At 51.8% G+C, this 23121-nt stretch overlaps 1 protein-coding gene across 8 annotated transcripts in view; it reads left to right on the forward strand.

The window, feature by feature from the left end:
• Positions 1 to 987: 987 nt before the first annotated feature.
• Positions 988 to 23121, forward strand: part of Ndst1 (N-deacetylase and N-sulfotransferase 1) — a 59756-nt gene continuing 37622 nt past the window's right edge. Inside the window, exons 1-3 of one of the 8 annotated variants that reach the window (XM_047555383.1) lie at positions 20118 to 20256; positions 20542 to 20637; positions 21067 to 21117. The gene's annotated coding sequence lies outside the window, so the exon portion shown is untranslated. Of the gene's footprint in view, positions 1476 to 1751; positions 1901 to 20117; positions 20257 to 20541; positions 20638 to 21066; positions 21118 to 22768; positions 22789 to 22920; positions 22966 to 23121 lie in introns of those variants that run through there. The other 7 variants (XM_047555380.1, XM_047555381.1, XM_047555379.1 and 4 more) reach the window with 7 other exon arrangements.

Consider the following 23121-nt stretch of genomic DNA (forward strand, 5'->3'; position numbering starts at 1 on the left):
ATACCCCACCTGAAGGTGTCACATGGGTACATATGAGAGTCAGAAACCTGGTCTCATTCTCCAGCATCTCTCAGTGTTTAGGCCTTTTCCCTTGGGAGACAAGAATAAGCTGACCAAAAGCCCCTTCCTCCCAGAACAAGGAGGCTACATACACTTATGGGAAAATGGGATGGGTCTATCCGATCTTCACGAGACTCGCTTGCCTTCTCTATACTCTTCTGTTTCGCTGTGATTGCTCTTGTAGTTTTTGAACTTTGTTCCCACAGTTGATAATCTTGAACTCAGAAGGTCCTTAAGATCCACCAATTCACTCTTTTCCAAATTTGCCCCAGGCCTACCCACGACCTACAGAATCAGGATCTCCAGGGGAGGAATCTGGCAACTGCATATTTAGCAAGGTCCTTAAGGGATTCACAATCAGCATTCCTGTCCCCATCCATCCCTCAGTTTACAGGGTGGCTTATGAATGGCAGAAAGCCATGGGCTGGGGAGCAGTTAGATCTCATCACCAGCTTGCATTCTCAGCTACATAGACTCCTCCAAAATCTTCTCTTATCTTTGGGCCTCAGTGTTCTCATATACTTAATGGGGACAACCATTGTAATCTTGCCTAACTTGCAAGGTCCTTGGGATGATGGAATAGCACTAGGAGTGGGAAACAGACTCAGTGAGAGGAGAGATTTGCACAAGGTCATCCAGTTCTTCATCTGCCAGTTATGTGCCAGATGAGATTCATCTGGGAACAACTTGTTGGGGGAGATGACAGTCTAGTAAACAATGAAACCAGTAAGCGAAGCCAATAATCATGGTAAAGGAAATAAAAGGGGTTTGCCAGTCAGGGCAAGAGTGTGAGTGTGCAGAGAGGGGAGGTCCTGCCCAGGAGGGGCACTCCAGCAGAGACCTGGTTGTTGGGAGCTGTCCGAAGAGGTTCTGGAGGGCTGTCATAGTCCTGCGGTGGCAGAGTAGGAGGCCCCAGTGGGCCAGCCTGGGCGCTCCTAAGGCCCTCCAAGGCGCGGCGGGCATGGGTCTTTGTCTCCCCGGTTCTCTCTGCCGCCTTTCCCGACCCCCAGTGCTGTTCCCTCTCTGACCCCAAATAACTTGTTGGTTTCCCTTGGGCTTTGTTTCTCCGGGGTCATCACTCCGGGACCCTCGGCAGCCGCCCGGCCCTCGTGGGTCCCGCATCTGACACCCCACTCTGGCCCCCGCCCCCTACCCGTTCCAAGACAGGGGTCAAAGGCAGCTCGCGTCACGTGGTCGCCGAGCAGCACCGAATCGGCCGGGAGAGCCGAGGGAGAATCCGGGTGGAAGCCGAGAAATCCAGCCCCGATAGCAGTGCCCGGTACCGCCCCGGCCCCCGCCCCGGGGCGCTCGCCGCACGCCCGCCGGCTGCCCCGGCCTCCGCAGCGGATCTCCAACCCGCACCCACTCGCCACCGCCGGATCGAACCCCGCTCGCAGCTGCAGCGATTCGGGAAGGTAGGCGCGGGGCTGGAGAGCTTTAATGGGAGACGGGCCGGGGAGCCCTGGGCGCGCGGGGAACCCCTCTGTGCTCTTCAGGCCCGAGCGGGTGGGGCAGCGTGCCCCAACTTCCAGTCTTCAGGGAGAGCCCCCTCCCCGCCACGGGATCCGGGGAGGCAGCGAGCTGCCCCAGCGCAGTGTCGGGCCGGGACTGGGGGCTGGGCACCGGGCGAGAGGGGTGGGGAGGAGGGCAAGCGGGAGGCGGAGCGGGCGGCGGTGGCGGCTGCGGCGTGGAGCTGGGGTGGGAGCGGCGGGAGACGGCCGCGAAGGGGTTAACCCGGCCCGGGCCGGAGCCCAGCGGCTCACGCATCGCCCCGGGTATCCCGGCGCGCAGCGCTGGGCCAGGAGTGTCCTTTCCCCTGGTGGCGCCCCAGCCGTAGCAGGTAAGAGGCCGGGAGGGCCGGGGCCGGCCAGTCCCCTGTCGCCGAGCCGGCGGGGCCCGAACCGGGTTTGCAGGCCGCGCGGGGCCCAAGCTGCAGCCGGCGCAAGTTTGGTACGCGCGGGCGCCGGGCGGGCGGGTGGAGTCTGCCGGGCCCCGCGCGCGGGGGTGGGAGGACAAAGGGGTGGGGGGCCGCTCGGGGGCCGGGGGCAGGCCGGGGTGCGGGCGAGGGCAGCGCGGCAGCTGTAGGTCACGGATAATGTCACTCACGAGGAATGCCCCCTCCCCCTCCCTGCTCCCGAACAGGGGAAACTTTTGTCTAGCAAGGGAGGGGGTTAGAGGCCGGGTCCCGGCTTCGGGAAGGGTTAGGCAGCCGGACCGGTTTTCTCTGGGCTCTGAGCGGCCTGGTCTTTAACTTCCCTCCTCCCTCAGGTTCTGCGGAGCCAGCAGTCTCCCCCTTTGAACACTGTCTTTAATGCCCTGGGACAGAAGCGGGGAGGGGACATCCGTAGGACGCTTGGGCTCTGGGACCTGCCAGGAATCGGAGGAATCGCCACCTGGCTCTTTAGTGCCAGGAACAGTGCCAGGCTCCGAGGATACATAGCACCACCCATCTCACGCCCCATTGTCCTCCCCATGTCTCCAGGAGAGCTTTGGGAATGTCCTGAGGCAGTACTGCCCCTTGGTCTGAGGGTCACACAGACCTGGGTGGTTTGTCCCTTCAGCTATGTGGCCTGTGCAGATTCCTTACCTTTCCCTAACCTCAGTTTCCTCACCTATAAAAGGGGAAAAATAAAGTGTCTGCCAGAGTGAGGATGAGATGAGTCTGGTCCCTCAGTAAATGTTGGCATGCTTATATTCAACAAGTATTTATTGCATGTTTACTCTGTGCCAGACTCTGGGCTAATTAATTGTTTTACATAGATTGTCTCACTTATTTCGCCCACATTACTATTAGCTACATTTTACAGAGGGGGAAACTGAGGCACAGAATGGTAAAGGTGCATAGGGAGGAAGTGCAGCCAGGGATTTGACCCCCTCTCGCAGCCCTGTTTCAGCTTCAGGTCTTTGCAAGGTCTTGCTGTGATGGTGCTCAGTTTCATTTTCAGTTTAAATGGTGTGAACTCCTGCCCCTCCTCCCCCATCACCCTTACCCCAGAGTGATGCTCCCTTCTGCCTGGCACTTGACAGGGTGAGGTCTTGTGCGCTGGCTCTTGTTAGTGTGGCCAGCTGGAGCAGGAGGGAGGTCATTTGGAGCCTGGGCCTGGAGCTCCTTGATGGTCCAAGTTTTGTTGTTGGCTGGGTTGGTGGGGTAGCAGGAGTGATCTACCCATGTGGGTGGTGCAGGGAGGAGCTGGTCTCCTTGACTCTGACTGGGGACAGCTGGGGCTTTGTCAACAGACCTTTCCCCAGCACCCTGGGGATGGCAGAGCCTTTCATCTCCATTCAGACCCTGTCACTTTCAGATCAGCAGGGAGCAGAAATAGAGCCCAGAAATGGAGCCGTTAGGCAGATGAGAGACCTGAGACCAAGAGATTTATATCCCAAGTGTATTCTTGTGTGACATGGCCCTTGTGACAGTAGGGTCCTCATCACTAAGGGACCAGTCTGTGTGCTCTAGACCTGAAGGTCCTTGAGGCTAGTAATAGGAGATGGACTTTGAGCCAGGGTCAAGGTTGCAGAATCCTAGTGGAAAATACATGTGTTTACAGGTTCCTCGCCTAGCCAGCACAGTGTTGGGCCCCCTGTAGGCCCTTAGGAAATGTTCCGTAGAGTGAATGTGTGGGGTGACTCAGAGTACACTGGCTTTCCCACCCAGGACTAGTCCCATCTTTTGGTGGGGTGGCATCTCATGATTACTAATCAATCTCTGATTGGGGGCTTTAATTATTTAAAAAATGATAAGCAAAATGCCATTAAAACCTAGGAGTGAGGGAAAGGGTAGGGTAGATGATGAAAGTTCTTGAGGGAGGGAAGTTTGTGCATTATACCCTAACAGCTTCGAGGGCTGCTGCAGTGGAGTGTGTGAAATTTGCACGGTTTGTAGGCTTTTCTTGGACCCTGGGAATAGGGAGCCCTCCTGGGTTGACAGTTCACTTCCTGTTTGTAGAATTTCCACTCCTTAGCTGGATATTGAGAGGGCTCAGGCAAGTGGCAAACTGAGTGATAGAGTGAAAGGGGTCCTGAGTGCTGGGGCTGTCCCTTGTCATGTGTCAGACTGTCCTTGTCACTGTGGGCAGAGTAGGAGGAGAGGCCTCTGGGAAAGTCAACAGGAGAAGGAAGGGAGTCAGCAAGCAAGAGAGATGGGTAGTAAACCTCTTGACACAAGGGCAACAGTTTTGCAGTCATAGATTGAGCATGTGGTTGAGAATGAGAAATCCTAGGGAGGGTTGGCTTAGGAGCCAGCTGAGAAACTGCATCTGAGAAACTTAGAAATGGGCTGTGGTCTCAGCAGCCTGAAGCTCTCTCTGCCCTGGGCTTGGGATCTGCTAGCCCAATGCTTTGGGCCACATATCCATACTTTGGGACCAAAGCCAGGCCTGCAAGTCTCTAGAGACTGGGCAGACTTCTACTGGATTGGAATTTGGTTTTGAGTATAACTTGAAATATCTGGACTGTTTGGAGGACTTGGACATTCTTGACTTGGAATGGAACATTAGAGTAATTTGTTAAATATGTATGGAAAATGTCCATGACCAGTATGACAGGGGACATGCAATGGGGTGAGGTGCTGCTAGATTTTGACTGGAGAGGCTCCTGGTCTGATGCGGGAAGCAGGAGGATCCAGGTGATGGTTATCAGGCAGAATGTAATTGTGATTAGTGATAGACAGGCTCTGTAAGGTCAGTGGAAGGGAAAGTTCTGTGATTGTTCCTGAAAGAGGACATATTTGCGATGCTGCAGACTGTGGGAAGGGGCAATGGGGACAAGATTGGATTGTGGGGAGCCTGCAGCGTCCTGCTTCGGAGTTTTATTCTATAACTGACAGAGAGGACAGAGGGTTGTAAGCAGCTCGTTGAGTCGCTGCCTGTTACTGTGCCTTGTGTCAGGCGCTATGCCAGGCTCTTCACAGACACCCCATTGAAGTCTCACAATACCCTGCAAAGTAGCTGCTGCTGCTGCTGGTAACCCACCCCCGCCCTAATTTCAGATGGGGAAATGGAGTCTCGGAGGGGTGGAGTCACTTATAGAACTGGAATTTGAACCCATGCTTGATCTGTTTGCATCCTTTGTGTTGTTTTTCTCAGGGGTTATTTGACCAAAGATGGTGGCTGGGTTGAGATCAGCCCATAGATGCTCATCATGGACTAGCAGAGAGCTGACCATAGTCCAATCAGGCAGTGGGACTGAGAGGGAGGAAGGGGGACTGCAAGATTTTGTAGCTGCCTTCGGGATTGGGGTCATCACAGGTGGCCTAAGGTTGGAGAAGGACCCTTAAGAAGCAGCATCACTGCTTTCAAATCCCTGAAAGGCTCACTGTGGGTGAAGGGTATTGTCTTGTCCTTTTGAGGACAGAGACAGTACCAAAATGACAGGCCAAGGAAATCTCACTTAGGAGCAAACTACTTGGGGTGGAGGTGTGGGCCCCATTACCAAAGGAGTGTGGAGAGACTAGAGAGCTAGTAAGGGTGCAGGAGGAGGCACAGTAGGGTCAGCCCTGGGTGACTGCTCTCAGTTCCCTTTTCACCCAAGACTCTAGCATCTGGGTGGTGCCCCACCTACTTCCAGCCCCTGCTTTTCTCATGGCTTTTGGAGCTGGCCTTCCCGCAGGACTTGGGAAGTTCCATACCCACCCGCCTGCAGAGCTCTGTCTGGGAAGAGTCCTGTGTCTTGGAATGCTCTCAACCCCTCGGGATGTCTGGAGCAGCAGCCAGGTCCTGGGCTGCTGAAGACTGTGGTTCCACAGAGGACTTGAACCTTCTGTGTTTGTGTTCATGTGAAATGGAGTCGGTTTCTCTGTCCTCAACTATGAGTAGATAAGGCTGAATCACGAATTAGGCTGCATCAGTATGGGTTCGTGGGTTTGAAAGGGAGAAGTGGGGGTTGTGATGACAGGGCTGCCCCCCACCTTCCCTGTAGTAGAGGTGAAAGGAGGGTCTCTTGGTCTCCAGGGGTCACCAGCAAAGGTGTCTTTCTTGTCTGTGGGGCTGTTACAAAGCTCAGTTCAGTCAACTTGGGTCTTGGAGGTTTAGAGCTCAGTGGAAGGGGTGGACAGGTCTTGGATTGTGTGGTCTCAGGGACGGAACCAGTCTGCCATCAAAACTCTTTTCCAGATTGAGGAGGCTTTGTGCTAAGTTGCCTTCTGGCTTTTTTTTTTTTTTTTTTTTTTTGGGTACCTGCCTTGTTTTTTGTTATAGGTTGGGTGAATTTAAACCTAAGTAATGCATGACAAATGAATGTTTGTTTATTTGAGGGCCAGGTTTACAGGTGGTCCAGTATGTGAAGGCAGCACCTAATGTCCCATTTCCTCAGCCCTCAAGATTCTGCTTCTTCCCCTCCCTGGTTGTGCCCTGTCTCTTCTTGCCTTTACATCTCTGCTCATGGTGAGGCGACTGCACCCTCTCATTTCCCCTCACCCCCAAATTCTCCTAGTCTGTGCATGACTCTGGTGTCACTTCTTCCATGCAGTCACTCGTAATTTTCCAGTGCTGACATTGCCTGCACTCTTCTTTACATGCGTAGAACCTGCATGCAGAAGGGACCTCTCATAGGTCCCTTCCACTCCTGGCTTTGAACTCTGAATCCTTCAAGTGCTGTCTCTCATCTCTTCTAGACTCTGTGCTCCAGAGGCAGGGGCTGCATGTGACTTATTTCCAGAGGAGGTTGGCGGCATTGGAGTGTGGACTGCAGAGTCCTGGGTTCAAATCCCAGTTCTGTCACTGTTAGCTGTGCGATGTAGGGCAAAATACCTAAATCTCCTTGAGCATTGGTTTCCTCAGCTGTAAAATGGGAATAGTAGTAGTCCTGTTTTGGCAGGGAGGCTGAGACATGGTAAGAGTTCAGTATGTAGGGACTGTTTCTAGATCACAGTGGTTTCTGTTGTTTATGGCTAGGAAGTGATCTGTCCTTTTAGGGATAGAGGGAAGAATATCTAGCATCTGAGGAAGATCTGGAGACAGGAACAGTATCCAGAAATTCATGCATGATTAAAGTGTGGTGGGGCTGGGCATGGTGGCACATGCCTGTAATCCCAGTAACTCAGGAGGCTGAGGCAGGAATATCACAAATTTGAGGCTAGTTTCAGCTACCTAGTGGGACTCTGTCTCAAAATAAATAATAAAAAGGACAAGGGATGTAGCTCAGTGGTATAGTACCCCTTGGTTCAAGATCTAGTTAAAAAAATGTGGCGGGGACAGGGCAAATTCTGAATTTTCTGCCTAATGGCCAGAGAAGTCTTGTGCTGATGAGGAAACTGAGACTTGGAAAGAGAGGGCAGGTGCATGACTTGCAGTAGCTACTGGGCACATCCAGGTAGCCTGGCAAGATTTTTCTCCCTTGTTATGTTTCTGTCAAGATGTTCTAGTTCTATAGGCTCAGTTTCCTTCCTGGTGACCAGGGTGAGTGGTGTCTAACCTTGTACCAGATGAGTTAGGCTGGTAGCCCTGTGGCTACCCTCCTCATCAAGGACCCATCCTAATAATCTATGGGCTATGGGCTGGAACTTTGTGAATCCTTTTGCCCAGCCTCCCTGTGCCTGGGAAGGACAAGTAGATGGTGTCAGGGAAAGGTAATCTGGGCTTGATCTTGGAATGGTGACCAGGAGATCCAGACAGAGCCAAGGATGGAAGTGAAACTCAGAGCCAGACAGGCTGGGGTCTTGCCCCTCTTGGGCTTCTTTCTGCTTTTAAGACCTTGGGCAAACAGTTTAGTTCTTCATCTGCACAAAAGGGATAATGATTGTCTCCCATTTTGCAGCATTTAGAAAGATAAGGCAGGGAAGATGCTTGACTACACTTCAATTCAGGTTAGTTATTGTTGTGGCTAGAATTTGTTGCTATAGTTATTTTGTTTTGTTTTTATAGTTCTAGGGATAAACCCAGGGCTTCACACATGCTAAGCAAGCTACCTCGGAGCTATTTCCTCAACCTGGTATTGTTAGTCTTTTTTTTTTTTTCCAGGTATGATCTTTTATTACATTTCTGGCATACTTCTGAATACATTTCCAACTGTCTTATCAGAATTATAATCAAGGCTGTATATAGAGAGATATAGTTCTACATATTTCCCTCCAATGCTGTTAGTCTTGATTGAGGAGCTCACGTAACTTTCACAGCAGCAGTAGGAGATAGGTACTGTTACCACTCCCTTTTAACAGATGTGGCAGCTTAGAGAGATGGCTTAGAGAGGTGGCTGATTCAACCTGGAGAAGTTTAGACTCAGGGGGTTTCATCCAGGGTCTCTGATTTCTGAGGGGCTGCTATGGCCTACCCCTGGTTCCAGGAGGCACTGGGAGGCAGATCCAATGCGTGGATGTGTCAGGGGAGACTGACTCCAACTCTGTAATAAGGAAACAACAACAAAAATATCACAGCAGGTCAAGATGTTGGGGCTGTGTCTGGAGGGACTGAACTCCCTGTTTCTGGAGGTGGGAGCAGAATCTTGGAGCTCATGAGATTTAGATATGGTGGGGATTCTGGTCTCGTTTAGACCTGTGGTCTGGCGCCATGAGGGAGGGCTTGAATTCTCAGCATCCCTGGGCTGGCCAAGGATTGGCTTGTCTGGGCAGGTCCCAGGTGGTGGTGGGTGGAGGTTTCTGTAGTCATTGCTGAGCGGCAGACACCTCTGCTTTGCTCCCCCAGCCTTGCACATAGAGCTACCTGCCCAGGCAGAGGCCAGGTGAGGAGAATCGAGTGTTGTCATGGCAGGGCCTTTATTCATGCTGCACCCTCTGCCTGCATGCCCTTCCTCCTTACACCTGCTTGTACAGGAGTGGAAGCGTTGTCTACTCACCCTGCTTCACCTGCAGGTTAAGTCAGCAGTTCTCAAAGTTGGGTTGTGGATCAGCAGCATCAGCATCATCTGGGAACTTGTTAGAAGTGCAAATAAATCATCTGGCCCTACCCCAGACCTACTGAATCAGATCCTCTGGTGGGTGGGGCCCAGCAGTCTGTGTTTAAAATGCCCTTCAAGTGATTCTGATGCATGCTAAAGTTTGTGAACCACTGGGTTGTCATAAAATAAAATTTAAAAAATCAATGCCTTTTTTCTCAGACTCTTCAACTTTCAGCATATTCAGATACCTAGCAAATGTGAGGGATGAGCTGGGCACGGTGGCGCATGCCTGTAATCCTAGTGGCTCTGGAGGCTGAGTTAGGAGGATCTCAAGTTCAAAGCCAGCCTTAGCAACTTAGCCAGGCCCTAAGTAACTCAGTGAGACCCTGTCTCTAAATAAAATACAAAAAGGACTGGGAATGTGGCTCAGCGGTTGAGCACTCTTGGGTTCAATCTCTGGTTACCGACCTACCCCCCCACAAAAAAAGCGGTGGATATAGAATAAAGCCCCGTTTCTCTTTATCTTTTTCAAGGAACCACCATCTTGGACTATCTCCCTATTCCCAGGAAACAATCTGTGACATGGAAGTGGTACAGGCAAATCCCAATGAGATGATAGGAGATAGTACTGGGCAACTTGAGAAAGACAGGATTGGGGAACTGGAAGAGCAGGGAGTTTCGTGGGTGATAAGAGTGGATGACACGAGTGGGTGCTAGAAACAAGCCAGCTGTGTTCTAGGTTCCAGGCAGAGAGTATAGGTTCTGCCTTAGATAATGGTGTGTGCTTGTGTGTGTGCACACGTGGACATGCACATGAGTGGCTGTAGTAATCAGATGTGGACTGAGAAGGCTAAGGTACCTGAACCATCATCAGGCCAGTGATTTTAAGCATCTCAATAATTGAAACAGTGATGATCATAAATTGCTGCTCACATTTATTGACAGCTTATCATTGCTTGTTAGGTACTTCCATGTTACTTACTCTGGAGTAATTCCAAGAATAATCCTATAAGTTAGGTAGGAATTATTATTATTTCCATTTTATAGATGAAAATACCTAGACCATTTAACTGTAAAGGGCTAGATCTAGCAATTCTATAGAATTCTATAGATGTGCTTAGAAGCATGATCTCATTGGCAGTTGGGAACTATCTTCGAGTGTTTATGTAGCATAACTTAAATGATTTTCTAAAGATGTCCCCAAATATGTATCCTATCAAATGAGTGAGTGAGGCTTTAGAGAAGGGCTGATAGGACTTTTTGGGTTACTTGGGGCCTAACCTATAGACATTGTTATCCTCTTTGTTTTGTGGATGGGCCATCTGAGGCTCAGATTCAGTGTTGAGTTCAAGATCCACAGTTAGGGTGAGAGATGAAATCAGAGAGGTTGAAGTAGGTCTCCTTTGGTTCTAGCAGAAGGGTGTGGGAGAGTTAGGAGCAGAGTCTATCGTCTCTTCTACTGTTCTTTTCTGCCTTAGTGTCCCCAAGGTACTCCCCAGGAGTCCCTGACAGGGTAAGGATCCTTCCATCTCATTCAGGGCACTAAGGCCCAGAGAGGAGCAGGGACTCGCCCACTCTGTGCAGAATGTCCGAGTCACTGTTGGGATCAGAACACAGAATTGTCTTTGTCCCAAGCAGGGAAGGGTTTACTTCCCAAAACTCTCCGTACCCCACTCTGTATTTGGCAGACTGGGTAGCTGTAGCCCTCAGGGTGGCTCAGGACGCTGCTGGGTTGTCCTGTGAGAAGGCTGCCAACGCGGGGCAGGGCAGCTTCCAAGAGGAAGAACACCAAGCCCAAATCCTAGACGGAAACCAAATGTATTTTCTAGGTCCTAAGAGGATATTTGGAACAATGGAGGTGGGATGGGGGAAGCTGGACTATAAAAAGGACTTCTTGATTAAAAAAAAGTAGAGTCTTTAGGTTTGACTTTTGTTTCTCTGAAGGATGTTTATGTAACTTGCTAAAGCAGGATCTCAGAGCTCTGTGAAGTTGTCAGGTGCTGTTGTTGATAGCCTCAGGGTTGTGGACTCTGGGCAGGACTCTGTTGGAAAGTCTTCCCATTTTATGGTTGGTGAAATGGAGGCTGAGGTGGGAGGGGCTTACATTGTGACATAGAGGGGCAGCAGAGTCCTTGGCTTAGAACCTGGGTCTTCCTGCACCCTGCAAGTGGCTTTCTGTTTTGACTTACCATCCCAGGGCTCCTGCTGGTATGGGTACTGGGCAGGGAGCCCTTGGGAGGAGGGAGCCCTTAGAAATGCTCCTTACTACCAGGGTTGGGGTAAGGATGTGTCTGGTCTGCAGCAAGGTGGCCCAGGGGTGGGGAAAAGGCTGGATGGTGTGCCTGGTGATGCCACCCCTGTCCAGATGCTGGGCCCAGCTGTGCTTCGTCTGCCCAGCAGCTGGGAGTTATGAGTCACACCCAGTGGGTACAGAGGAGCAGGCCATTGTGTGCTGTGATTCATTCTGTTCTCCCAGTCCTGAAGGGATGAGTAGGCCCTGAGCCCCGATTCGTGCCCACGCCTGTAGATGAAGGGCTCTGCATTTGCAGATAGGAGGGGCCCAAAAGGCCTGGGTGCCTCCTTTCCCTCTGCCACCTCCTGTCTCAAGTACTGCGTGATCTTGACTCACCCTTCCACCAATGCAGGGTCTGTGAGCCCCTGAAATCAGGTACATTTTGTTGTCATTTTCATACATTCTTTTCTTAAGAAACAGTCTTGTCAGTTTCATTGGGTTTGCAAAAGACTGAGTGTCTCTGTGAATGCCAGTGGGAGGGCAGAGTCCACATGCCCTGCAGACTTGAGACACTGAGGCCATGGTGGTGTGCAGGCGGAAAGCAACCTAGTGGCAGTGTAGCACCATGTGTCAGCGTGGTCGCAGAGGCGGCTGCCCGGTTCTAAGACAACTCCCCACTTACCTCTGCCCTTGGGTGAGTTAACTTGCCCGTACTTCAGTTTCTTAGTGTGGAAAATAGCAGTAATAAGGATGTTTAAACATGATGTTATCTTTGGACTTTTAAATAAGATAGTGTATGTAAAGGACTTACTCCAGTGCCTGGTACAAAGTAATCCCTTGGTGAAAGAGTGAGAATTTGCTCTTGGTGTTGCTTTCGCTGCTCAGTTGCGATGTGACCCTGTAAGTTCCTCTCTTGGAGTCTTGGTCCCCTCCCCAGTTCTGCACTCCCTGTTGGGCTTTCTGGGAGCAGCAGGGCAAGGTTGGAGGGCAGTGGTGGGCAGGGGAGGGAGGGCATCCCTCTCCACATTCTGAGACTCCCTGCCCAGGCCCTCCCTGGCTTTGTCCTGAGGCAGGGTTATGTAACAGCAGGGCCCTGGCCAGGCAGGACACATTCTCAGCTTCATTTTGTCCCTCCATTGTCTCTTTCTCTCCCTTCCCCCACGGAGCTGTTGTTCACTGGCCTTCCTCAGGCTTCAGGTTTGAAATCGGACCCCCGCTAGTCTGCCACTGATAGATTTAGTCCCCAAGGTTTGCTGGGCCTATGGCCCCTCCTCCCACCACCTGGGGCAGAACAGAACTGATGCTTCCGTGTTAGCTGTAGGGACACTGATAGGCACTCCTCTTTTGGGAGGGTGGGGAGGCAGGCTGCCTAAGCGTCTTGGGTCCCTGCTGTGGCCTGCCAGGCAGCTTCTGCATGAGGCCTGGTGGTTCCAGTGGCAATGTAAGCCCAACTCCTACAGGACTCCCTCCTCGGAGAGCCTCCCCATTCCTCCCCCAGGAAGCCTTCCCTGCTACCTCAGCTGCAGAGACACAGGCCTCTGCTAAGCTCCACAGTGTGTTCTCTGTCCCTTTTAAGAAAACAGAGGTCACAACTGGCAGGCTACATCTGCCCCAGGGGAAGATTTTGTTTGGTTCATGCCAAATATTGAGTGAATTGCCAAGAGATTTTACATCAAAACCCATACTTTTGGCTTTACTTCAAAATTTGGAAAATTGAAAAACCTTGAGCCTACTTTCTCCAGTGGCCAGTACCCCATTCCTGGCCAGCTGCTTCATGTACTTCCATGATCTTTATGGTCCCTGAAGGCATCTGAGTTTGCTGACCTGTCCTTAAGGCATGATGACTTTCCCTCCTGTGTTGTAGTGGTGTGCAGCCTTATCTGTCTCCTTGGGAGCTGTTGGTGGGTGGTGGTGGCGCTGCCTCATCTGTGTGCCCTTCAAAGCACTGTGCTTAGGTTCAGGACTTTGTACACAGCAGGAGCATAATAAGCATTTCTTATGGGAAGGAAGGCGTGGCAGTGGTGTCCCTGCCAGCAGTCAGGGTTTCATTTGATAGAGGCTCTGGGTCATCCTACCCTGTGGCCCTGGAATCCTCCCCCCAGATAAGCTCTGGCTGCAGAGCCACTGAGTAGCTACTGACCCAGGCAGCGTCTTAAGCTGCAGATGACGGCCCACACAGGAGAGGAGCCCTCCGCCTGCTGCGCTCCCCCTCACTCACACCCACAGGAGCTTGGGGGAGTTTGGGGAAGGAATGGCCCAGCATTCCTGGGGGTACAAACTTCTGCTTCCTGGGTGGAGGATTCAGGTGTTTGCTCTGCTTCCCCTTTGTCCGCTTCATGCTCCTTCTTGAGCATGTTACTTTGTCCATCAGCTCATTTGTTTCTCTGTTTTTCCATTCAAAAGAAATTCTCAAGGCCAGCTAAGATGTCTCCTCCTGGAAGAGGTCTTAGGTGAGAGGTTGCAATAGTCTGGGTATAAGAAGAACCCGTGAAGTTTGCAAAAAATGCATGCAGATCTCTGCACTCCCCTCATCCTTGTCCCCTGCTCCGATTCCTTCTGTCTGGGATCCTGTTTCCTCTTCTCAGAAGATCCAGACTGGGGGTCTTTAGAGCATACCTTGATTACCTATGAGCACCTAGAAACCAGGTCCTGGAAAGTGAACAATGTCACAGCACCCTGGAGGCATGAAACCGGTTAAGTGCACAAATGACCCCTCTCACATCCTCCATCCCACTTTTTTGGTTTTCCTTGAACTCTGATGGGACAGCTGTCTCTGCCCACTTCCGCCTGGCACTAGCTTCTTGCTGTTTCTTCTGAGAACAAAGCTTCCTTCTGACAGTCTTCCAGCTAATGACAGGAACAGGGCAGGCGTGGCGCTGGGCCTCCTTCCTCCTTCTCACTTGCTGGGAGCATGGGCCCTCGCTGATGGGCCATGAGGGAGGCCAACGACAGCCCCGGTCTCGCTCACGTCAGGACCCAGAAGTTCTTGCTCAGTGAATAAAAGATGTACAGAGGCACCAGTCAGGGACAGATGTAAAGTCTTATCCGTTGATCCACATGGTCACTTGTCCCAGAGCAGCTCTGGGATCTGGTCTTTGCCCAGGATTTGGTAGTGTGAAACCCCTCAGGGTTTTACTTGGCACAGGTATGGTATCAGCCTCCTGGTCTCCTGGGGGCTGCAGAGACTAAAAAGTGTTTCCAAATGAGGGAGGTAATAGTCCTTCATTTAACACATTTTTATTACATATCTACTTTGTTCCCGGTCCTTTTCTAGGAGCTGTGATACAGTGATGAACAAAATAGACCAAGTCCCTGTTTTGAATGTGGGGTTACTAGTGGGGTAGACTCAACAAACTACCAAATACATATAATGTCCAGGTGGTAAGAAGTGCCTGAAAGAAAGATCAAGTTGGCTTGGGGGTAGAAAGTATGATTTGAGGGCACATCTCTGTGATGCCATGTGGGTGTCTCCAGCAAGGGGACTGCAGACTCCAGAAGGGAAGTGGGGAGCCATAGGAAATCTGGGGAAGAGCATCTGGGAGGGGAGCAGTTGTGCTAAGGCTGTGAGACAGGAGGGTGCTGAGCATGGGTAAAGAACAGCCAGGCGGCCAGGCATGGTGGCGCATGCCTGTAATCCCAGTGGCTCGGGAGGCTGAGGCAGGAGGATTGTGAGTTCAAAGCCAGCTTCAGCAACTTAGCAAGGCTCTAAGCAATTTAGTGGGACCCTGTCTCTAAATAAAATATAAAAAGGGCTGGGATGTGGCTCAGTGGTTGAGTGTCCTGGGTTCAATCCCTGGTACCAAACAAAACAAAATAAGAATAGCCAGGAGGCTAGGGTGGCAGTGCAGAGAATGAGTGACAGGGGGGCAGATAGGGTTGTGCTTCTTGGCCCACAGAACTTTGCTCTTTTAATTTTGAGTGAAGGGGAAGGTGCTGGAGTCTTGGGGTTGAGGAATGATTGCTTTGCCCTATATATATTTTTTTTATTGTGATAATGGGAATTGAACCCAGGGATGCTTTACCACTTAGCTACATCCCCAGCCCATTTCCTTTTTTTTTATTTTGAGACAGGTCTCACTAAATTGTCAAGACTGGCCTTAAATTTGGGATCTTCCTGCCTCAGACTCCCTGGTCTCTGGGATTACAGGTGTGCACCACTGGGCCTAGCTTTGCCCTATATTTAAGAGGGGTGGTATGGACGACTGTGTGAAGACACTGGAGGATGGGGGAAGATTGGTGGGGGTTGAAGGCCACCCAGCTGTGATCATGCAGATGAAAGAGTAAGGTGGCTGGGTGGTGGGCTGTGGAGGGGTGGGCGTCAAAGGTCAAGCTCTGGACTCATTTTGCTGACAGGATTTGCTGAGGGATTAGCTGTGGGGTATGAGAGAGAAGAGTGTTGAGTACTAGGATTCTGACTGGAGGAACTAAAAAGATGGTGTTGTCATTTACTAAGACAGGGAAGGCTGCAGGACAAGTAGGTTTGGGGAGAGAAGTGGCGGTCAACTGTGTTAGATTTGGTCTCATGCTGTTGGGGAGTCCCATGGGTATAAATGGGTCTTGGAGCCTGCATGCCCCTGTTGCTGTAAGGGGTTAGGGATGCCCCAGCTTTGAGACTGCTCTACCAGAACACATGTTTCCTGGCTCCTTCATGATGTTCTCCCTCTCTGCAAATCTTCTCCCATTTTTCTCTTCCTTCTTGACAGAGGGGACTTGTCATGATGGAGATCCCAACCTTCCCATCTGGCATGCCTCCTAAGTGGGAGTTCCTTCTGGGGTGGAACTGGCAGAGGTGGAAGGGGAGGCTGGAGGCCTTAGTCTTCATCTGGGCTCTAATACCAACAGAGAGAGCTCTGTGCCTGGTTTACCCTCCTGTGTATAAAAGGGTTGAGCTGGCTTCAGAAGTCTAAGGGTGACTGGGAACATTTGGAGAAATGATATAATACACTTGTTAGGAATCTGGACTTGAAATCAGTCAGGCATGAGTGCCATGTGGCTGTGACTCTGGTAAGTAACAACCTTTCCGAGCCTCAGTTTCTCATCAACAAAAACGGACCAATCATAGTACCTATTTCACAGAGTTACTGTGATGGTTAAATGAGAAACAAAGAGAAAGCATGAAGCAGAGGTCCTGGGACATATTACACCCAGTTAATAGAGGCTGTGGCAATGACTCCTGTGGTTCATCTGCTTAAGGGGCTTTGCCCAGCTGGTGGAGGGACTCATGGAAGTTATTGAGCAGGAACATTTTAGGTGTGTGGTTTGACAGGGCAGCTATGAGAGCTGAGTACAGAGCTAAAGGGGCTGAGTCCTTTTAGCAAGTCCCCCGCCCTCCCACCTTCCAGAGTAAGAACTGAGGCTGGCCCTGTTGGACTCTCTGCCCATTCCTTAGCTGAAGGTCTGCATTGACTTGACATGGCAATCTCTGACTTTAGATCCATTGGGGAAGAGGGTGGTCATTTACCTTATTGCCTCCTAGGACTTCTTGTCTCTCCATCCCAGTGGTGAGCCTTAGGGAAATGTGAGTGAGGGTCTTTGAGGGGTGGGTGACATTGGGGGCTTAGTAGCATATAAGATTCTTGAGTGAGGCATGATGGCTTAAGTCCATAGTCCCAGCTATTCCAGAGGTTGGGGCAGGAGGATTGCTTAAGCCCCAAAGTTCAAGACTAGCCTGCGAAGCATAGGCAGTCTCCCCACTCCAAAAAAAAAAAAAAAGGTAGCATATGGGTCTGAACAGGGCTGATGGGGCAGGGCAGGCCTTGGAGAGGCATTCCGTTGGGCACTTGGATGTGACCTCAGCTTCTGGTCTGAGTCCAGGCGGGGTGGTACCTCCTCCAGTGGAGCCATGAAGAGGTTGACAATGGGTGGAATGTGCCCCCTAAGGACCCACACTTCACTGGTGCCCAGGCATGTCAGCCAAGCCCTTTGCTTCTGCAAGCCTGTTTTCCAGCAGTTGAGCTGTACCAGGACAGCCAAGGACATTTCAGAGTCCCTGGGGCTCATAGCCAGGGTGTCACTGGGCATTGCTTGTTTTCCCAGGGTCCAAGGGTCCTTTGGATAATAGGGGCTCTGGAGATATTTCAAGGACTTTCCTTCACACCTGGCTAAATCAAGGTTCAGAGAGAGCAAGGCACTAGACCAAGGCCTTCACAAGGCCTGCCCCTCACATCTTATCTCCTTCTATTCCCATGTCCCTACTCAGACTCCTGGCCTGCTGCCCAGACAGATGTTTATACCAGCCTCTCTCTTGTGGACTCCCCAAGAGCTTTGTTTGTCCTCCTGTTATCGTAATCTCGCCATACCCTACTGGGCACTCACATTATTTGATGTGTCTGGCCTCCCGTCCCCTTCCAGTGACTGCTTGGGATGGAGCCTCCCAGGCAGAGCCATGCAGCATAGAGGTTTAGGCCTCAGGCTGTAGAACCAGACCACTTACATTTGAATGCCAGCTCTGCTCCTGCATAGCTTGGAGACCCTAGGCATAATGGCCTATCTTTCTGAGCCTCAGCACTTTCATCTGCTCAATGAAAGCAGTAGCAACACTAAATTTACAGGATGTTGGGATAGGTAACTGAGGTGACATGTGATGTGCTGGCATGGAGTGAGCTCTCAAAAGTAGTCACTGTTGTTACAAAGGCCCATCGAGGCCATTGGGCTGGTTGGAGTAGACCAGCCCTGCACAGGGAAGCAAAGGAAGTGGGCTCCAAGTTTACTTGCAGAAATTGCCTTCTTGTATTCCTCATGGGAAGTCACTCATTTTCTTGGGAGCCCCACTTTCTGCCCCTGAGAAAGTGGTAAGAAATTCTTGCTCGGGCTTTTATAAAGCTGTCCTTCCATGCCAGAGCAATGCCTATGAAAGAGCTTTGCATGTGTGTGATGATTTAAACATGGCAGATGGTAGCAGATGCTGACGGTGATGAGGACGTGGTAACCACGTGTTGGACAACTGACTGGCTGCAGGCTGGTCAGTCTGCAAAATGTCCAGCACCTACACGGACTTCCTCATCCTGCCTGCTTGCTTTTGACTGCCTGACATTAGCCACAGCATTATATTCTAGAAAATGTGGGCGGTGCAAAGACCCAACGGCCTTTCCAGGCCTGGTGGGTTTTGGGTTCTCTGTGGCTGATGCCTTGGAATGTGGGGATTAAGAGCCAGACAGATGCTAGTTTGGATCTCAGCTGAGCATTGCCCAACAGGGAACTTGAGCAAGTTGCTTCACCTCCACAAACCATTGCATTCGTATTTGTAAAAGGAGGCTAGGGTCGGGGAGACCAGTTAGCAAAGGACCCAGCACCTCGTGGTACAGGGTACTTGCACAGTGTGATTTCCACCTGCAGCATGGTGAACTGTGGGGTTATGGAGGTTGGGGACCTGTGGCCTTGCACCATTTCTGAGGACTTGCTGTGGAGGTCACTTATGCTTTCTACAGAATCACCCAACTCAGGCTTAGGAGGATCCTGTTTACAGGTAAACAAAGCAAGGCCCATAAAGAGTCAGTCCAAGGCTGGGGCCAGGGTAAGGCAGGAGGGGCATCTGGGTCTCAGGAGGGACCCCTCTGACAGTGTGTGGAGAGTAGAGGCCCCTCAATAGCCTTACTTGAGCCCCGCCTTGGTTAGTGCCTGATTTAGGACTCACTCCTAGGGGACACCTAGAGGCACCTTATAGAGTCTCACAGAAGCCCCTGATCCCCTTTTTAAAGGGGACCTGTGTGAAATAAGTCACCTGGTACTTTGCTTTTTGTGCTGTTTCCCACCTTGAACTGGCTGAGTCCTAGAGACAGCTAGGACCTCCCACCCACCATTCCCACCCCCACCCCTCCCCCTGCCAGCTGTGCCTTCTGTGAGTGTGCCGAGCCCCCTCTCATCCAGGAGTATTGTCAGCAGGAGCTTGTTGTAATGACAAGCCCCAGCAAGTGTGGAGGGACAGGCTGCTTTCATGTGTTCCCTGGGTGAAGCCTCCTTGGACTCAGCGGGCCCTGTGTTGTGCCCACCAGGCCTCCAGGAGATTAGGGGGCTTCCGTGGCTCCAGGCACCTCAGAGCTTTTCCCTTCCTCTGTCATCACAGCCCACCTGGCTTCCTCTGCTCTGGGCACCTGCCTGGAGGCTTTTCAGTTTTCCCAAGGCTTTGGCATTTTCCAGAGCCAGCAGGTCTTGGGGTGGCCTTCTGGGTCAGCTCCCTGTCTCCACTGCTGGGACTGCCTACTGGGCCTCAGGTGACTTCTGAAGAGATGTCCATGTTTGTTAATCCCTGCAAGGGGTTCCTAGGATTTGTCTGTGGCTGGCAGGACCTCAGTCCACCCTCCTGGGGTGGACATGAGAGGTTGAGAGGTTGGCCTAGTCTTCCAGGGCTCCACATGTGTGGACACACCATCTTTTATGTTCTACTGCTGCTCTTGGGGCCTCAGATTCTGCCCTTAGTGAGGTATCTTGTGCTGTCCTTTGGTGTCCTCTGAGAAGTCAAATACATTTTAAAGTGGACACTTAGAAGTGCTTGCCGCCAAGAAGTGAACCCAGACTGGCCTGCCTTTTTCTAGCTCATTGTGTGACCAGGACTGAGTTGCTTCTCTTCTCTGGACCTTGCCTTCTAAAGTCCTTTTTTCAGAGGCAGGGAGGGAGGGAGAGGGGAGTGCTGGGGAGTGATATTGGTAATTTATAGTTGTATCGTGTGCATGTATGAATATATAGAAACAAATCCCATCATTGTGTACCACTGTAATGACCAATAAAAAATGTGGACAGAAGAAGTGTATGGGAAAGGAAAAAAAAAGTCCTTTTTTCAACTCTAGTATTTTGACTCTGGGAAGGACTAGCACTGTCCACACCTTTGCCAGTCACCCTTCTTGCTCCTCTGCAGGGCCGGGCAATGGGAGGGGCCTGACAACCAGCCGGGTGGGGACAGGGTCCGAAAGCCAATGTCACGGACACTGTGACTGCCAGCTGGTTCCTAGAGGAGATAACAGTCTTCCTCTTCTTCTCAGGACTGGTGGGGAAACAGACCTAGAGGGGAAGGACCTTGCTTGAGGCCACGTGGGAAGCCAGGCAGAGCTGGAACTCAGTTATTCTTTTTGCCAAATAGGGCTCCTTCTGTTCCTCACTGCCGCTTCTTTAGAGAGACCAGAGGACTCACTGGCATGAGGGTTGGTGACATGCTTTCTCCTTTTCCATGGATGGCACCTCTAGGTGGGCCCATGCCTGCTTTGGGGACCTCTGGGCTGGGACAGACTTGGAGAGGGCCTCTTTTTCTGAGGCCCAGGAGGTAGGGGCTGGCAACCCTGGCAAGGGAGGTGATGTTGCAGGCGGTAGAGTGGGGGTTCCGGGAATGTGGTTGGTGGCTCAGAGTGCCCCAGGGACACATCCTTCCCTCCCTCCTAGGGAGGGGACTGGACTGACAGTAATGCCATTTGTCCTGGCCCTGGGATTAGGTGCAGCCGTGCTAAGTGAGGAGTGTGGAGCCATGGAGAGGACCTAGCCAAGTGCAGAGGAGCAAAGCCACTGCATCTGGAACTCCCAGAGCTCCGGTGGGTCTTGTCCTTCTCTTCCTGGCTCCCCTGGACTGTGCTGGTTTCCCTGGACTCTCCAACTGTTGTTCCTAGTCCCTCACCCTGTCTAGTCCTTCTTGTGTGTCTGAACATGTGTGTGTATGTGTTGTGTGTGTGTGTACCCATACAGGAGGGCCTGGGCATGCAGGCTGGCCCCCTGAGCCTGGTGCATGGCTCTGTCTACAGTTAGAATCAAAAGCAGCTCCCAGCGCTGCCCCATGAGCAGTTTGCCTGTGTGTAATGATTTAAAACAATGGCAGGTAGTGGGCTGGGGATATAGCTCCGTTGGTAGAGTGCTTGCCTTGCATGCACAAGGCCCTGGGTTCAATCCCCAGCACTGCCCCCCCCCCCCCAAAAAAAGGTAGTGACTGTGGTGTGCTGATGGTGACAAGGACTTTGTATCTGCAGAGGTGGACAGATAGCTGAGGGAAGAGGAGGAGAAGGCTGGCGGATGAGAAGGTAGGGCTCAGGTTCTCTTGGAGCTTCTCAGGACAGCTTGGCAAGTCCACAAATCCACGAATCCACCTGAGGACAACAGGTGCAAGAGTTAAATGTTTGCTTCAGGGCCCTGGGGAAGCTGGAGTGGTGAACCCCAGAGTGCTAGGATGTAGCATTTGTGACTTCAGCCTTGTGTAGACTTTGAGAACTGGGGCTTGTCAAAGACGCAACTCCCCTGAGCAATCCCTGGTTCTCATGGTCTAGACCGAACAAGGCACCCCTGCAGAGTTTCCACATTCATACTTGGCTCTTGGGTCCATCTGAATATGTGTATCTGGGAAGAGAGTCTGCTAGCAACCATCCTTAGCTTCTCAAAAGGTCCTGTAATCCTCAAAAGGTGACAGACTTCTGATCTAATCCACATACCTCTTTGTGTAGTTGAGGAAGCAAAAGCTCAGAGAAGGGAAGGGACTTCTCAGAGACACAGTGCGAGTTACAGGCACTCAGATGCCTCCTCTTTTCTGCCAGCACTCTGTCCTTAACTCCTGGCCTCCAGGGTTGGGGGAGCCTGACTCACTGTGGGTGGGGGGCACTAGCTTCTCATCTCCAACTCTTGAATATTCAGAGCCTAGAGGGGTGGGGACTTTGATGTGGGTTGCCCACGGAGTTTGGCTCCCATATCCGTGAACTGGCCTCCTAGTAAAACTGCTCAGAATCTCTCAGGATATGCCTGGCAGCCTGGAGCTGGATATGTGGGAGAGGCAGATGGGGAGAAGCCCAAGGTCCAAAGTTATTTTTACTTCATTGGAAATAAGTGACAAATAACTGAGGCAGTGATTGGAAGTGCTTGGTATGGGGCCTGACTCCACCAAGCCTGTGAGGCATGCTGGTCACCTTTGCCCCTCGTGTTGTCCTGCAGCTGGGATTGCCTGCTGTGACCCTCACTCCCTGCTCTCTCCTCTTGAGGGAGGAGGGAGGAGGCTGCCGACTGGGGCATGCAGGCAGCCCCCTTTTCTCATGTGGGCTCCCGAGCAGGAGAAGGTGTGGACTTTTCTGGAGACCATGGTGCCCTCCTCTGACTGTGAAGCTCACTGTTGCTAGAAAGGCTGCCTTAGCAGCCCTTGGGCTGGCTACCTGCAGGAGACTGTCCCCTGGGCTGTGGAGTGTGAGCAGCAGGATCCTGCAGGGGCTCCAAGGCGGGCTGGGAGGGCCGCTCTACTCCATCTCTGCACAGCCCTGCTTTGAGTCAGTAACTTACCCTCTCTCAGCCTCAGTTTCCTTGTTTGTGGAGTGCGTGCCCAATGGCACCCTCTCAGGGTGTGAGACTTGGGTGTGGGGAAGTGAGCCCAGCCTCAGGGAGTGAGCAGGAGCTCAATCCGTGTTGGCTGCTGTCAACGAAGGAGGTGATGTTGGTAAGGAAGTGCTCTTTTCCTTTTGAGTGTCTGTGATTAGAACCTAAGATAAAAAATTGGGGGTGGATCAGATTGTCTTAGACAGACTTGAGGGGTGGGTAAACCCTGATTGGAGAAGCATTGTGGGCAAGCTAGCCTTTCCTGTTGGCCTGCAGAGAGCCTCAGTGGGACTAGAGGGAGCTGGTCCTGGGCAGCAGCCCTGGGCTGCCTTGTCCCTCACCTCCCCCAGGCCCTCTGGTTTGTTTGCCTGGTAAACCCTTTCTTCAGGGCGGGTACAAAGGTAAGCTCTCAACTCAGGCCCTGTGGGAGGAAAGACTGGTTCTCAACAAGTAAGTGGGGTCTAAGTTCTCAAGATTTTTCTCTTGGGCCTTCCTAGCTAGCCGGGGAACCCAGACAGAGTCCCAAGGTGAGAACCAGGAAGTGAACCGGCGCTGTGTGTGCTCTTTGATGGATGCAGGTTGGTGGGGCTGCTTCCAGGAGGGATCATTAGCTGCTGCTTGTGAGGTTAACACACACACAGAATGGATAAAAACAAAACCATAAAGGGAACTAGTCAAAGGGAGCAGAGAATGGGATGTGCAGGGCACCTGGCAGGCGCCTGCTGTGTCAGGTG

Source organism: Sciurus carolinensis, chromosome 6, assembly GCF_902686445.1.
Source record: "Sciurus carolinensis chromosome 6, mSciCar1.2, whole genome shotgun sequence".
NCBI classification, from domain to species: Eukaryota; Metazoa; Chordata; class Mammalia; order Rodentia; family Sciuridae; genus Sciurus; species Sciurus carolinensis.